This window comes from Equus caballus, chromosome 8 (assembly GCF_041296265.1).
Source record: "Equus caballus isolate H_3958 breed thoroughbred chromosome 8, TB-T2T, whole genome shotgun sequence".
In the NCBI taxonomy this organism is placed as follows: domain Eukaryota; kingdom Metazoa; phylum Chordata; class Mammalia; order Perissodactyla; family Equidae; genus Equus; species Equus caballus.
In genome coordinates this window covers 12,389,163-12,406,114 of record NC_091691.1, presented here as the reverse complement: position 1 = coordinate 12,406,114, position 16,952 = coordinate 12,389,163, and the positions used below count along the sequence as shown (strand labels likewise).

The window sequence follows — 16,952 nt, the reverse complement described above, 5'->3', positions numbered from 1 at the left end:
ATATTAATTGGGATAATGTTGATCTGTCATTCTAGCAATATTGAAGCTTCCAGTCTATGAATTTCATAGATTTGGGTCGATTTATTTAGATCTTCTTTAACTTCTCTCAGTAATAGTTTTCAGGGATGTTTATTATATGTGTTCTAAGGCATTTAATGATTGTGGATGGTAATCTTTATACTGTTCTACTGAATTTTGTTTTCTCAGTAACTCATGGCTAGAATGGAGAAATACAACCGATTATGATATGAACGCTGCTGAGGTATAATTTAGGTACAATAGGCTGCACCACTTTAAAGGATACAATTAAATGCATCTGACGGACTATACACTAATGAAACTACTGCCACCATCATGACACAGGGCATTTCCATTAGCTCGTGACCTTCCTTGCGCTCCTTTGCAGTCCATCACTCCCTCAACCCCCAGCCCCAGGCAACACGGTCATTACAGATGGGTTTGCATTTTTAACGACTTTATATAATGGAACCATACATGTACTCTTTCATGTCTGCACTTCTTCATGCAGCATAATGACTTTAAAATCCATCCACGTTACTCCACACATGAACAGTTCATGCCTTTGTATTGCTAAGGGGTATTCCTTTCTACGGCTGTATCGTGTCTATTTATACATTCGTCTATTAATGGACATCTGTGCAGTTCCCAGGTTTTGGCCATTATGAATAAAGCTATTGTGGATATTCGTGTGCGGACTGTTGTGTGAACATATTGCGTAAACACCTAGGAGTGGAGCGGCTTTTCCGTGACTGGTGTGTGTTTACCTGTGGTGCAGCTGTTCCAAGTGGTTGTGCCATTTTTCATTCCCACAAGTGCAAGAGATTTCTAGTTGCTTTGCACCCTCACCACATGTGGTATTTCCAGTCTCTTTAATTTTAGTCATGCTGATGGATGGGGAATGGGAACCATTGCAGGATGAATTTATTTCCCGTACGACAGAGTTGAGCAACTTTTCATGTGCTTTTTGGCCATTAACATAGCTTCTTTTGAGAAGTATTTCCTCAAGTCTTTTGACCAATTCTCTCACTGCATTATCTTACCAGACAAAATATGTGTAAGAAAGGTCCAGTGAAAACTACAGAACAATACTTCGAGAAATTAAAGAACTCAATTAATGGAGAGAGAAACTTGTGGATTGGAAAACTCAAGATGCTTTAGACGTCAATTCTCCCCAAAGGGATCCACAGATCTATTACAGTCCTATTCCAAATTCCAGCAGGTTTGTTGGGACACTGACAAGCTGATTCTGAAATTTATATGGAAACGCAAATGATCTTGAATTATCAAAGCAATTTCACAAAAGTAGATGAAAGATGGATAGCTTACATTGCCTATTTCCAGAATTACTATACAAATCTTCCACCCAATTTAAAATTGGTTTGCCTTTTTATGATTTGGTTTTAAGAGTTCCTGTATAGTCTGGGTATAAGTCCTTTCTCACATAAGTGAGTTACAAATATTTTCAATTCACAGTGGCTTGACTTTTCATTCACTTACCAGTGTTTTTTGAAAAGCAAATGTTTTCCATTTGTGTCACAGTCAATTTCTCAATGTTTTCTTTTATTGATTATGTTTTCTTTTGTATCAATCTAAGAAACATTTGTCTAACCTAAAGTCACAAAAATTTTACTCTTTGTTTTCTTCTGAAGTTTTACAGTTTTAACGTTTACATTTAGATCTATTATGTATTTTGAGTTAATTTTTGGATATCCTGTGAGACATGGATTCTATTTATTTATTTAAGTATTTTTCATGTAGATATAAATAACCACTAGTTGAAAAGCTTGAAAAAGATCATTCTTTATCATTTGTTGAAAAGACTATCTTTCCCCACTGCAGTGTCTTTTTGCATTTGCCAAAGATCAGTCTCCTGGGGCTGGCCCAGTGTTGTAGCAGCTAAGTTCGTGTGCTCCAACGGTGGCATGGGATTCAGTGGTTCTGATCCTGGGCGGCGATCTCCTCGCTGCTCCTCAAGCCACGCTGTGGCAGGCATCCCACATATAAAGTAGAGGAAGGACTCAGATTTCAGCTCAGGGACAATCTTTCTCAGCAAAATGAGGAAGGTTAGCGGCGGATGTTAGCTCAGGGCTACTGTTACTCAAGAAAAATATAAATAAATAAATAAAAATGTAAAAAATCAGTCTCATTATAGGTATTAGTTTACTTTTTGACTCTGTGTTCTGTTCCATCGATCTGTTGACTTATCATTACACCAATTCCATACTGCTTTGAACAAAATAACTCTATAATAGTTCTTGAAATGAGGTAGAGCTGGCCCTCCAACATTGATTTTTATTTTACAAATGTTTTCACTACACTAGATCTTTGTCATTTTATATTCATTTAGAATCACATCATTCCTGTCTCCCTAAGATGCTGACTGAGATTTGAGTTGGCTTGGGTTGGATCTATAGACCCAATTGGGGAAAACTGACATCTCGAAAATAATGAGTCTTCTGACCCACGAACAGGGAATTGGCCTTCATGTTTTAGGTCGTCATCAATTTCTTTCACCAACGTCCTGTACTTTCGTTTGTTTGACGCTATTGTTTCTTACATTTCAGTTGTGCACTGGAATTACATAGACATAAAATAGATTTTTGTATATTGACCGTGTATCCTGCTAGAAACAAATGCTTCAGAATCAAGCCAGATCGGGCAGAGACCACAGTTTTGGGGACTTGTGTGTTTGCCAGGTCGGAAGAATCTTTTCGGATCAATTGAGGTTTTAGCATCAGGCCAAAGAAGATAATCAACACCCATGTTGAGTCCTGTGGCCGGGAGGTGTTTGCAGGAGGGCTGTTGTGGACTAACGAATGTGAAAGCTTTTGTGTGTTCATCAGCAAGACTTCCTTAGGAGTGACCATTCGGTTGGTGAGGCTGCCAGTTTGTCCTTGTATCCAGCTGCGACGCCAGTTGGGAGATTTAGGGGGCAGTCTGCGCCCGTGTTATTTCATTTAGTCTGCCATAATCTATTCCAGCTTTATGTCCTGCCAGAATCTTTCCAACGGTATGCAAAGATAGAGCCCTCAAATATCATAAGTTCCTGCTTAGACAGTGGCTCCTGTACCATCTCTGAAGTAGGCGTCCACTCCCATCAGTATGCAAGGATCGGAGCCCTGTGGCTGCAACAGAATCTGTAGTCCCTTTGCGCCAGCTTCATTCCCCCCAAAAGATGGTGAAAGACCTTCCGTTCAAATTACGCCATGACTGGTGTGTGCAGCATATTTCAGTTCTCTCTTCAGTCACTGAGCTTTCCAGCCAGTCATGTAAAGCCTGCTCACCCGGATGACTCACAAGGTCTCATTCCCAGTGGGTCAGACGACTTGTCTCTGAAAGACCAAAGCATCTATTTGTCATTATGCATCTCTCCTAAAACTTATTCTTGCTGGGCTAAAACATGGCTCACAAACACCTTTAGATGTGTTTTCTTTATATCTGTTTAATCGTTTTCTAAAGGCAGTGTCCAAACTGACTTTCTTTGTACAGTCCAATGTTTTGTTTCCCAATACTCTGCCCATGTGACAGGACCCGAGAGTCAATATAAACATAGACTTCTCCCATTGGTTTGTTACCAACCAACTCACAGTTGTGTACGTTACACGTAATTGTATACATTGGACTGACTGTCTCCTCCTTCTTTGACCTGTTTCCTGTTGGGCGTTCAGGTGTTGTAATGTCGCTCACTACTTCCACTGACATCCCTGGAGGACAGTGTGCTAACAATAAAAGCAGTTGTTTTCCATTGCTATTTATCAAAGTTATCATACTCTCTTTAAGTCAGCATATTTGTGAGCATCATGAGTAGTTAATATCTATGGCAGTCAATTCTTCAGTTAGGTCAAAAACTCCAATTTGGAAATGAGAAATAACTTCTCTGTTGTTCTGGTTTTTTGAAAAAATACACCGTTTCCATTTCAGGTGTGTGTGCTGATGTGCAGCTTCCTGACCTCCTTTGTAAAAGTGACTGTTGGTCCAAGAGAATACAGAATGAATTCTAGACAGAATGACCGCAGGTCCCGGGCTAAACATTTAGTGTCCACGGGGTCCAAAATTTTGCCAAACATGTTTTTCTAAGATGTCCTGTTCTTCTGAGCCAACTCGTTTGCGACTCCAAAAGCCTCAAGCCATTTTCTCTGCCATCTTGCGGCCACTGCCATAAAATCTGTTTTGCCTCTTACGGCACCCACAGTGGGATTTGTTTTGTTTCGTGGCCCTAGAGACCCAGCCGTTTTCCCAGCTTGTTTGAGCTCATGAAGGACCTCCTGCTTCTGTAAGATCAGTGGAAATCAGTGGCTCTCTTCGTTATTTGGTCTATACAGTCATCATTTGGGTCATTTGGGGAAGGTGTTGTTTTTACAAGTCACTGAGTGCTGCTAAATGCAATTGATTTTCTCTCGCTACATGACACTACACCCCAACCATGGATTGTATTCCTGAAAACATCACTTTCTGAGTGGGATCTTGAAAGTTTTTGAGATTCATTGCCGAATCACACATTGTTCAGTCATTTTGAGTCCATCTCTCTGTTTTTTCTCTTGATACGGCTACTATGTAAACAAGATCTCTGAAATGAAACACAGGAAGGAGGCCCATGCCAATATTTGGGACACTCAACTATGACGGTTGGTCACCAGGACACTCTCTGGAGGACATTCTCTAGACTTTTCGTGGTGAATAATGTCATGGAAACAGAAGTCGAATAATAATGAAGTGTATTTGAAATCTGTAGAATGTTATAAATCAATGTTACCTCATTAAACATAAAAGAAGAAAATTAAAATTAAAGAAAAAGCCTAGTTAGACTTGCCTCTTCATTTCTCCAGCTGGCCAGGACACAGACAGTAACTACTGAGATCAGCAGTTTTCTCTGGTGACATTGGTAGTGTTGACTGGAGCCAACATGGAGCCTAATTGCTTGTATCCCGAGAGGCTGAAATCTGGCTGAGGTTCTAGGTCACTGGGCCAGGAAAGGTCATCTATCTGCTGGAAGAAACAGAAAGGGGAGAAGGACAACCAGCGAGGTCATCCCAAGGCAGCACTGGCCACTTCCTGCAATGACCCACTACCACTACGTTTTTCATGACTTCCTGGTTCCTAGACTGAGAGCTCTGTGAAGCTGGAATATTTTCTTCATCTCTGTATTCATGGCTCCCAGCACCAAGTCAAGCCCTGACGAGGCTCTCGTGACATTCGTTCACTGATCGAATCAAAGTGGTTGCAAATCATCATCTCGCTACATTCTTGTCCCAAATGTCCTGTCAGGAATGCTCTGCTCTCTCTCAGGATGTAGCAGATGCCCAGCCTTAGAGAGGAGCCTGCCCTACACTCTCTAGGCCCTATGACACTCACCTGGGGTCAGCTCTGCTGATGACGGGACTGTCCTCAGGGCTTCCACTCAATGGTTCACCCTGTCATTAGGAAGAGATGTCCTCGGCCTCCCCTCCCATCCTCTGGGCTGCCACGACACCCAAGTTTACGAGAGCTACCACATGGTATTGAAACTGTCTGCTTGCATTCTTCCTCTCCCTGCTCTGATTTCCTCAGGGAAATCTCACTCTTTTCTGAACTCCAAGTTCTTAACACTGCATAGGGGAAATTAAGCTCTCAACAAATATTTAAGACATATTGTGTGTGAAGCCTTTCTCAACATAAATACAGAAGAACATTATTAGGATCACTGATTCAGATGCAAGGGTTCCCTAGCCATGGCCCTCCTGGCTTTAGGGCACAACTGTTTAACGTAAGAACGGACATCTCCAGCCTTTCCTCAAACATCATTTACCCCTCTAAGCCCACACTTACTGCGAGGGCATCCAGTGTGAGGGCAGCCCCAAGGTGGAGGCTGCGGGGTCTAGGGCAGAGCCTCATGGTCGCTTCCTCCTCTTCTTGGAATTGGTGCTTCCCAGAAGGAGAAACCAACCCCGATCCATCCTTGGATCTCCTTGGCAGGTGCACAGGTTCTCCGTGGAGTAATTGCTCTCCCAGTCCTCCCTGTTCAGCCCAGGCCTGCTCATGCGGAGCTGGGTGATGCTGTACGCATTCCTCAGTTTCCCTTAACTTTTCTGAACTCAACTTGGCCTGATTCTCACCTCCTTTGGCAACCACCTGCTCCACCAGTACCTGACCATTCTTTGGGTTGTTCTCAGCCTCCAAACCTGCTGATTTTCTTTCTTCCATCTGCTCTCTCAGTTCTGTGTTTTCAGCCCGCGAGCTCAGCTCAGGCTCCTACAGGAGACAAACAGAGAAGGGACCAAGGTCGGCTCTTGGCTGCAGTTCCCAGGGCACATTTAACACGCAACTCATTCCTCCATGCACTTAGAGAAAACCGAGCAGGAAAGGATTTTGAGAATTTGAATAACAACCTTATCTTACTGATGAGCAAACTGAGGCCCAGAGAGAAGAGCAGATTTTCCCAGGATCCTTCACCACTTGACGGCGGCAGAGGCACCACACGAGCATCGGCCACAAGATTCCATGTGCAAAAGCACCTACCACACCCTCCAGGAACCCACATCTGAATCTGAAGGGACACTGGATCAAACATCAGTATTTCCACCGTTAGAACAAAAATATCTGAAGGACCTTGTCGGGGACAATTCTTTTATCACAGTTCTATAGTCTTCTCATGTATACTCAGCAGTTTTCAAGCCGAGTTGGCACAATGAGACCAGCACACACAAGTATTAAGTACAATTTATCACAGCGACCATTGAATTGTACTTAGGGGGGCCAGCCCTGTGGTCGAGCGGTTAAGTTTGCCGGCTTTGCTTTGGTGGCCCAGGGTTTCACTGGTTCGGAACCTGAGTGTGGACATGGCACCGCTCATCAGGCCATGCTGAGGCAGTGTCCCGCATGCCACAACTAGAAGGACCCACGACTAAAATATACAACTATGTACTGGGAAGATTTGGGGAGAAAAAGCAAGGAGAAAAAAAAGATTGGCAACAGTTGTTAGCTCAGGCACCGATCTTTAAAAAGAAAATGTATTTATGGGATCATCTGTGAAACGTCTAGCTCCTGTGTCAGAAGATCATCTTCCTGAGAGCAGGCGCGCTCTCTGCCTTGTCCACCCCATCTCCCCGGGGCCTCCACAAGAGCCCGCCAGATAAACCTCTCAGGAAATACTTGCCAAGTGGATAAACAAGAGTTCCCAGGAATAACTAACTTTCGCTGATGTCTTCTGGTCCCAGCCACATCTGCAGGCAAACCCTATCCCAGGTCTGTGTTGAAGCAATAGAAGCACGGCCTTGGGGAAGGCAGTCAGAGGGTCAAAGACCAGCTCCACCACGGACCCAGAATGCTTGTGTGGAGGATTGCGTTACCCTCTTTGAGTGTATTTACCTCATGTATAATGGAGGAGAATGTAGAATGTGAAAGAGAGAAGGCAGCATTGACCACCAGAGTGGTGGTGGATGATTAAATGAGATATCATGCAGTAGACAGGGCTCCAATCCGTGGCCACCAGCTTCATAGCTAAAGACATCCACATCGGAGACAGTGTGGCGCTTGTTGAAAACGTCTGTGGTTAAGGCCCAAAAAACTGCATTTCACAAAAAAATTCCAAGGACAATCTCATGCAAGGAAAGAGCCCCACCATTAAACAAACAATCTAGGATGGAAACCTCCAAAAGCTCTAGGGGCAGCAAGAATGACTCAGCTGGAGCACGGTAAGTCCCTTGTCCAAGGTGGCCTTTGTGTGGGAAGTGTCCCCCTTTCCAGGAAGGGTTCTCACCTGTCGTGGGACACAAAGAGGACCCTGCTTCCGCAGTCGGGGCTTCTAGAGTGCCTCCACTGTCCTTTAGGTTTTCTCTGGGGATCCCAACCCTCATCTGGGTCATTTCTGTCTGAAGACCTCTGTGATTTTCTTCTCCTCTTGGAGAAAGAGAGGGCGGAGGTCAGTTCTGGGGCTCCACAGTTCTAGGCTTTCTCCTAAGCTGCCTAGGTGATCGGAAAGAGATGACGACGGAGAGAAATCACGTCAATAAAGAGGATCCCAGAGGAGCATGAGATCGCAAGGGCAGGCCCTCATGGGAGACAGTCAGAACCCCGACAGGGTCAATATCAGACCTATTCAGAGGGAGAGGACACACCGATCGATTCTGTGGGCAGAGGATCCAGTCCTGTCCTTCCAGACTTCTGATCTACAGAACTGTGAGATGACAAATGTGTGTTGTTTTATACCACTGTGTTTGTAATCTGTTAACAGGCAGCATTAGAAAACTAATTCAGATGCTTGTCTCTATTCTGTTGATTTTTTAATTTTCAAAACACGTATGCTAATGCCCATAAACTAAAAAAGACCAAAGAACCACAGTAAAAACCTTGTGCCGTGTAAATCTTGTGTTCCCCTTCCTATGACTGTTCCCAAACCCTTGTATCAGGAAGGACACTATGAAGGGCATTTCAGGCGCTGGAGGAATGTCTCTTTAATGGGACCAACCAAATCTCTAAAAGAGTGAAGAGGCCACGATACTTAACTCCCCATAACATTCTCTACGAATCCATCATCTACCTCTGTTTTCTAAGTCAAATTATGTTTTAGCTCCTTGTTCTTCTGAACTCACCAGACAAGGTTTTATAGCAAGTACCAGTTCCCGGCACAGGCGAACCAATTCAAGGAGAGCAATAGAACAGACACTATATTAAGTTCCCCAAACACATTCTTTACATTGAACGCAATCTCTCCTCCTATTCGGACTAGAAATAAAGAACAGTTCTATTTTTGGAACTCCATTTCTAACGAAAATTTCAACTTACAGGTCTCTATTTTCCAGGTTTTCTTCTGCTCGATTCCAGTCATGGACACCTCACTCCTTAGGGTTAGCGAGTTCCCAATGCCCTGCAGCCTGGACTCTCTCAGTGGAACTCAGGGGAACGCAACCTCAAACCTCATCTATGAACCAGGCCCTCACCCTCAAAATCCAGGACAGTGTGCAAACCCAACAGGCAATAGCATCCACCCAGGAGGAGGGATATGTTTGCACGTCTCTTGGCCCAGATTATCTGAGAGAACAGAGCAGTCATAACATAGAAGAGAACAGAGAAAAATCATATGGATTTCAGCTTTGCCAGGATGTCAGTGAAGTCAGACGAATGAGCATAAACTCATTGGAGGAACTCTCTCAAGAAGGATTTAATCGTTGACAAAAATAGACGGTAGGTACAGATGCTACCGAGTGTTGGCAAGAGGGTGGAGAAAGGAATATTCTCTTAAATGATTGGGAATATGAAGTGGTAAAGCTTCTTTGCAAGGCAGTAGGGCAGGATTTAGCAAAACTATACATGTGCAAATATATTTCTAAACCCAGCACTTCCCTTTACAGAGACAGATGCTAGAGTAATACTTACACAAGCAATGATAGATATAGACACAGACATAGATATAGATATACAGATGTCCCATGCAGCATTGTTTGTAAAACACTGGAACGAAGTCCATGGCCATCAATTGGAGAACACTTATTTATAGTGGTCCATCCATACCCTGAAAGGGTCTGAAGCTGTTTGAAAAAACAAGGCAGCTAATAACAATGCAGATGGGGATGGACTGGGAAGAGCTAAGATGTACTGAGTATTTACTCTGTGCCAGGCACTGGGCTCAATGCTTTCCCTGCACATCTCATTTAAACCTGGGACAACGCAGCGGGGAAGAACTCCTATTTCACCCATTTTTAAGTGAGAAATTGAGCCACAGAAAATTCAAGAAACTTAGCCAACATCACACTGTTACCCAGTCAGGTTTGCACCTAAAGCTTGTGAGACCAGGGTGCTCTCTTTCCTGGTTCTTTATTTGAGGGATTTCCAGAGAGAAAGAAAAATACCAGCCTCTGATGCCCTGAACTGATCTGACACTCACAGCCTGACCGTTTTGTTCTCATGCTGGAAATAAACCACCTCACATCCAGAATATCAACCTCAGACAAGATTACTCTCAGACTTGCATAAAATGAGACAAATCAAGGCTACCTCATAATTTTGTCCAGGCACAGGCAAAGACAAGGTCACTATGCAACCTACAAAATCCCAAGCATCCTCCTCTTTTTCTAAGGAAATGGCTGTTACTTCGTTAGTCCAGTCATAGAATTGCCCCTGCTGACAACAGTATTCAGTATGGAACACACCCTGCCTCCTTCCATCCTTCCCCACATCACCCAGCCAAAGCCCAAATCCTCTAATACGTTCCTTCTAACGCCCTCTTTCTTAGATCGTGGGGTGTGTTCTTTCTGGCTGCAAGGAATAAAAGACCGAACTTGCTGACGAAGAAGTGTGTTCCTGGCGATTTGGCTTAAGGGAATTGACACCAGCTTTCCAGGAGGAGCAGCTGTAAACACCCAGCCTCAGGAAGGAAGCTTATGTTCTCTGTGAGATATCTAGGCTCTGAAACTCCACAACTTGTTTTCACCCTTAAAGAAAAAACAGATTCTTTCCACCGAATCCTTTTAGTAACCAACGTGAACCTTAGGAATTTAGGCAGGATTTTTCCACGTCTGATTTAAATTCGAGAGATTGAGGACAAGGTGAAGAGAGAATCTAGTTAAGAGAGAACGTGCAGGACAACTATAGCTTAAAAGGACCTGGGATCAGTGAAAACCCGGTGTCCCTCGCGGGGCCTGACCACCCTCCCTTCATCTGACAGATGAACCAGCCCACCTATTACCCAACGAAAGGCGGGCGCTGGTCCTCTCTGCCAGGTCTCTCTAGCCCCAGGCTGCCGCAGCCTGGGCTCTTCTCCCTTGTCTAACCGCGCCAGCGCCAGAAGACCTGGAGTCCAAGAATTGTGTGGAGATAGCTACACTACCATCGTGTGAAATCCTAAGAATCAGAAATTTCTGTTGGTGACAAAGTGACAGGACTGTCATATGCCCACATTCAGACGGAAAAGCTACATTTCTTGAAGAAATTAGTCAAGTAAAGACGTCATTCTCCCACCCACCTTAGATGTACGTACGACGTTTTGCAGTGCATGTCGCTGGATCGCGTGGCAAGGGCTGTTCTAGGCGGTTTTGGTGACCGGCGGCCTCCATCAAAGGCATGGAGCACTTGGCCGGCTCTGTGGGGTCTCCTCCCGCAAAGGGGCAGGGCCCCTCCCCCTTCCTTTTCCTAGGAAACTGCGGGACACTGTTCCCAACTCCTCTCCCCTGGTGAGTGTGAGAGCGTCATGACTGCTCGTTTCTTCCCTGGAAATCCTGTTCCTCATATCTGTCCTTACCAGACACACCTTCTGAGTTCATCTTTCTTCTCCTTTTATTCCCTCAAAATCTTGCTCCCATTTCTAAATCACATCCTTGGCCTGAGCCTGAAAATCTTTTGCTGTTGCTCTTGTTCCTTCTATGGTAGTTTTAGTCCTCAAGCGCTCTTGTTCTAAAGTGGTCTCCGGATGAAGCGCCATCCCCAGGCATGAGGCCTAGCACCCCGCGGCCTAAACCGGGAGGGTGATGACGTCACTTCCTGCTCAGTTTCCTGTCCTGCCATTGGCCGGGAGGGTGGAGTGGGAGGGGAAAAGTGCGGGCAGGAGGCGGTGCGTGGGTCAGAAGGAAGTAGCAGTGAATGACACCAGGCCAGGGGGCGGGTCTTATGCAGATGAGACAGGTCCAGGGGCTGCTGTTCAGACTCCCGTTGGTCACAGACTCTATGACTTCCTGAGCCACAGGGATGGAGTCCAGGATGGTTGCCTGAATTTGAGAGCAACTTCTTTGCAGAGGACCCCAGGGACTGGGGGAGGGGGTCCTAGAGACTGGGAGTGGACTGTGTAAGGCTATAAGGCTATGCCAGGGCGGCAGGGAACGATGTTTCATGCGCTGTGCCACAGATAGCCCCCAAATGGAGGTGCTTCCTCAGGGTAAGGTTGCTGAATCGTACTTCAACGTTTGTCATCCCCATCATTTTTCCAACTTTGAGGGTCTGACTGTGTCATATGTGACCCCGAGTCCTGGTGCATGGGCTGTGTCCTGTTTGGGATTTCCTGAGAGCTGTCTTAATCCCGAGCTGTTCTCCTAATCTTTCTTTCCTTCCAAATTGGCCACTCTAGCTCTTCTGCTGATCTAGTGCTGTGGGCACTGAGTTCTCTCCTGCTCGCTTCATGAGGCCTGCCACAGACTCAGGGGAGGAACAACACTGGCCAGGCCCAGGGTCTTTACTGTCCGTTGCTTGGCTCCCGTTGCTGCTGGCTAATGGTTTTTGTTTTGTCGTTGCTCTGTGAGTGAGTGTGTGTGTGTTTTGCCACGTGTTTACATTGGGTGTGAGCTTTTGGGGACACATGAGAAAGCTGATGCTGGGAACCTCAGGCCACCTTCTGTGGGTTCTGCTGCTTCTCTGGCTTCTCTCCAGGTTGTTGACCTCTGTTGGAGGCCACTGTCCCCTCACCTCTGCCTTTGGGCATTTCCTGTCTACAGGCCTCTGACATCCTTGGAATGCTCTGGCCACCCAGCCCTTGAGGAGCTCTTGCCTAGGAACCCACAAAATGCCTGGGGTAACTGGGAATCCTCTTCTCTGCCATGGTTATCAAACACACTTCCTTCTTAGAAGGTCCCAAGAATTAGGACAATTCTGAGTCCCCCCACCCCCTACCCCCCAATAAAGCTTGGCATCTCAGTCCATGGCTCTAGAATGCACTGGATTCCAAGCTCCTCAGAGATACCCGCTGTTGGTCCAGGGACAATAGGTCAGAGCTATGGTTGCCAGCACCATGCTTGTCACACAGGGCCTCCTCCAGTCCTGGTGCCACCACTTGTCTGGTTGGGACCAGGGCCCACCTCCTGGGCTTCCCCTGTGGGTCACGTGGATGGAATAGTGTCCCACACCTCCTAGTGCTGTGCAGATGGAGATACCCCAACTACTCACTCAGCACAGTTTGTGCTTCCTGGTATGATCTGCATTGACAGAATGATATATTTTCTTCAACTGGATCATGCAATATGCAGAAGGCTGCAGAAAACATAAACGTACACCTTAATGAATGGCTGTAAATTAAAATAACGCCCACCTAGATCAATACCTACAATTTATGAGACTTCCAGAAGCTTCACACGTGCCCCTTCCTAAAGACATTTTATTCCCTGCCCTTAGCAGTAACCGCAGTCTTATGTTCATGGTGTTCCATTCCTCGTTTACTTCATAGTTTCATTTATCATGCACTCCGCACAGGTCTGGGTTTAACCTGTAATCATACGGTATATATTCTCTTCTGTCTGGCTTTTTTCACTAAAAATTATGGATTCAGGAGTCATCAGTGATTCCTCCGTTGCCATGGCTAACGAACTATACCCCGATTTAGTTCTCCATTCTATGGACGATGGACATTTGGGTTGTTTCCAGTTTGCGGCTCTTTCACACAATGAGGCTATGGTTCTTATTGTGCAGGTGTCCTGAACTCAGTGGATCACACAACAAGGAGTGGTATTCTAGGGTCCTGTATTTCGCCTGTCCAAGACTTTCTGAGGTTAAAAAACAAATTATAACGCAAAGCTGCAGATTGTAAAATTCATAGGAACAGAATAGAACAAACTGAATCCATGTGATTACTGGATATATAGATGCAAGCTTACATGTTCGAGTACTAATCAGTGTGTTTTCTATGTTCATCCTCCCCGCTCCATTCAAGTTTGACATCTCCACGTATCCAACTAGAATGACCTGGGAGGGCTAGAACCTATTCAGCAGGGGGACCCCATGGCTCCATGAGGAGACCTGGCCTACACATGCTTTTCTCTTGGGAGCTTTTTATACTTTGGACTCTCCAGACCCTCTCACAAGACCAGGGTTTGGCAAATGAAGGCCTGGGGTGGGGTGGGGGAGAGTTGGGAGGCTACAGTCCTCTTGCGGGTGAAGGATTTGGGCCCAGGCTTGGGGATAGCCAGTGGGAAAAGAAAGGATCTCCAGAACCAGGGCATTGGAGGAGGAATGAGAGGCTGTTCCTGTGGAAAGAAAGGAGGCTGGAGGATGAGAGACCAGAATTTGTGTTTGCAGACTCGGATAAAGGGGAATTCCAGAGAGAGGGGCTGCCATTCTGGGGCCAGGGACTAGAGCCACCTTGGTATTCAGCTCCCCGTCCTCCACCTCTTCCTCCTTCTCCTCCTCATCTGCCCCTCCTCCCGTATCCTGCCTCTCCATTCCCCTCCCCTTCCTCCTCCATCTCATGATGGCACACAGCGCGCCATAGGGAGCCACACAGTAGGCATAGGAAGATGTTTTAAGTTATTTTAAAATCAGAAGAAAAAGAAGTCTCTTCTGGTCAAAGAAAATACTTTAACACATAATAGTAATAATTCATTTCCATTATGCCAACACAGTGGTAAAAAATACTTTTTAATATTTTATGGGTGAGAGCGCCCAGGAAGGCAAAAGTACATAGGCCCCACAAAAGTCATCATGTGAACTGTGTGCTTTGTGTGCATTTGCAGGGTATTGTACGTGAAAGCAAAGACCTATACAGCCAACCAAACAAGGGCGAAGGGCTCAGCAGTTGTAGTGCAAGGCCTCTGTCCCTGGTGCTCTTTGGCAGAATCTCCCCCCCTCCAGGGAAGGGGTCCTACTTGGAGGGCCCAGAAGAGATTCCTCCATCTGAGCCTTTAGTTCTTTCAGTCCCGCTTTGGCGTCTCCTCTCCTCTGGGTGCTGGATGTTCTCAGCGCTCAGGGGGAGAATATTTTCTTGAAGACCACGGTTACTGCCTCTACTATGGGGAGACACGAGGAAGAGATGCATTAGGCACTTATCAATGACCCAGTTTTCTCCACATCCATGGGGTTGATCTGGAGTGAGAGAATGATTTAAAGAGATCAGATCACTCAAGAGGTTCCATCCAAACCTGGCAGCACAAAGGCAGCTCCTAAGTGAAGAGTCAGCCCTGCTGTGTGGCATGTGGATAACTGCTTCCTTGGCCACGTGGGCCCTGGAGACGACTGCGGCGGGAGACAAGGAGAGAGACAGCCATGAGGAAGCAGTGGGGGGGGGGGGTCACCAAGTGTATGAGAAGAAAAACAAACAAACAATGAGTCAGTCTATTGAAAAGAAAGATGTGTTTTAATTATGCTGGAGGGCAGGAGGCTGTGATTCCTATCTTCTGGGTGGAATAAAGTCCCCTGAGATAACACCTCGTAAGTCAGGAAGCTTCATGACACCCCATATCACCTTAGAGATGGTACAATTAGCTGAAGGGCCTGATCCAAGACCACAAAGTTCATCAGAAAGAGAGCACCCGGCAGAGGGCCAGACCTCCAAAGAGGAGAGAATCGGGTTGCCTTGTGACAGCCGGGCCTGGGTCACCAACCTGGAAGTCTCCTGAACAGTAGGGCGCTGGAGGCACCTGGGGTTCCTGGGAGGGGATGGGGTTGGGGGAGAGGGCAGGTGGATGTGGGGGGCTGAGCCCTTTAGCCAGAAGGAGAGCCGAGCCACAGTGCTCTGCGGTCTGAGAAAACCGTGAGGAGGAGATGAGAGCCCCAGGGCGCGCTGGCTGGTCTCTGGGGACTTGGGCACCAGCCCCCTTCTGGCGTCCTCTCTGGGATCTGTGGATCCCTGAGCTCTGGAAAGGCGCCCATCCTCCCGAGCTGGGGGCCCGCAGAGTTAGCCCAGGCTGCTCTTGGCACGGGTGGGGGTGCAGGGTCAGAGCCGAGTGCAGGAGTGGGGTGCCGAATGCTGGGCTGACCCCCGCAGACCTCGCGGTGAGCGACGCCACCCCTGCCTCCCTCTCCCAGGAGCGGACCATGAAGAGTCTGGGGGCAGAAGGGAGGGGAGACGAGGAGGGAACGGCCGGGGGCTGCAGGGCACGCTGGGTCGGCACCGACCGCTGGAGGGAGGGCGAGTGGCTGCTTCTGGGGGGACAACAAGCGGCCGTGGAAAGCGGTGCCCGAGGCGGCGGGGGTTCGGTGGGTCGCACTCACCGACGACGCGCAGCACGTTCCGGGAGCGCCAGGTGCGCGGGACAGAGCGCCGGCCCAGCTGCGGAGCCCGCCCCGCCCCGCCCCGAGGACGCGTGCGCGCAGGCCCCGCCCCTCCGCCCGGCCCCGGCCCTCGCTCCCCCTCCTCTGTGGTTCCTGCCCTGCCGGCTGCGGCGGCGAGAACCGGAGACCCCGAGCTGCGGCGTCAGGTGAGTCCGCGGCGGGCCCGGGGCCGGGGTGGGCGAGCTGCCGGGGACGGGCGGGGGGCGGCGGACGCGAGGGGCGATGCGGGGTCCGAGGGTGCGGGCGTCTCCATCGGGGACCCCCATTCGCCACCCACGGCGTCCCCACCGGGGTCCCCGCCGCCCTCGGCCTTGCTGGGGCCGGCAGGCCTCGGACCGTTAGCTGGCGTGGAGTCGCCACCCTTAGACCCCAGAGTTCCAGGCAAGCGGCTTCGGGGGTGGGGTCGTTTCTGCCCAGAGGAGGCTCGCGGGGCCCGTGATGAGGGGTGGTCTGGGGCTGGCTCTGCAGCAGGGGGCGCCCGGATCCTAGAGGATGCTGCCACCCTGAATCAATCGAGGAGGCTCTAAAGTTCTCCAGAACCAACTAGAACCCCTGCGATATTTTCAGGGATGCGAATGCCACAGGTCTGGGTTGGGTAAGATGCAGCCTCAGGATGGGAGACCCCACCTCTAGCGCTGCAGACCCCTTTAGTGGGTGGAGCCCCCATGCCGCGCGCTTGGAAAGGCTCCCCGCCCTCAGGGTCTCCAGTCCCCAACCCGTGCCCCGCCAGCCAGACGAGGGTGCCCCCTGCACCCAGCTTCTCTGTGCACTGCTCCCGTTAAATTCCCTGGGGAGGAAAAAAAAAGCAAACAAATTCTCCGGGGAGGAAAGACCTGAAGTCTAATTAGCGTTTAGGCTTCTCATTGAGAAATCGTTTATCCTATTCTTCCGGGCCAGCGTGGATGGAGGGAGAGAAGGCGCCGAGGGTTTGGGCAGGTGGGATTCAGGGAGAGCAGTGAGCAGTTGGGGGGACATCCACCTTTGGTTGAGGC

At 48.0% G+C, this 16,952-nt stretch overlaps 1 protein-coding gene across 1 annotated transcript in view; it reads left to right on the top strand.

Annotated features, from left to right (window-relative positions):
• Positions 1–12,615, top strand: part of LOC138915171 (PAN2-PAN3 deadenylation complex subunit PAN3-like) — a 135,618-nt gene extending 123,003 nt beyond the window's left edge. The window contains exons 16-17 of the mRNA XM_070219897.1: positions 3,943–9,180; positions 10,229–12,615. The gene's annotated coding sequence lies outside the window, so the exon portion shown is untranslated. The remainder of the gene's footprint in view (positions 1–3,942; positions 9,181–10,228) is intronic.
• Positions 12,616–16,952: the final 4,337 nt, after the last annotated feature.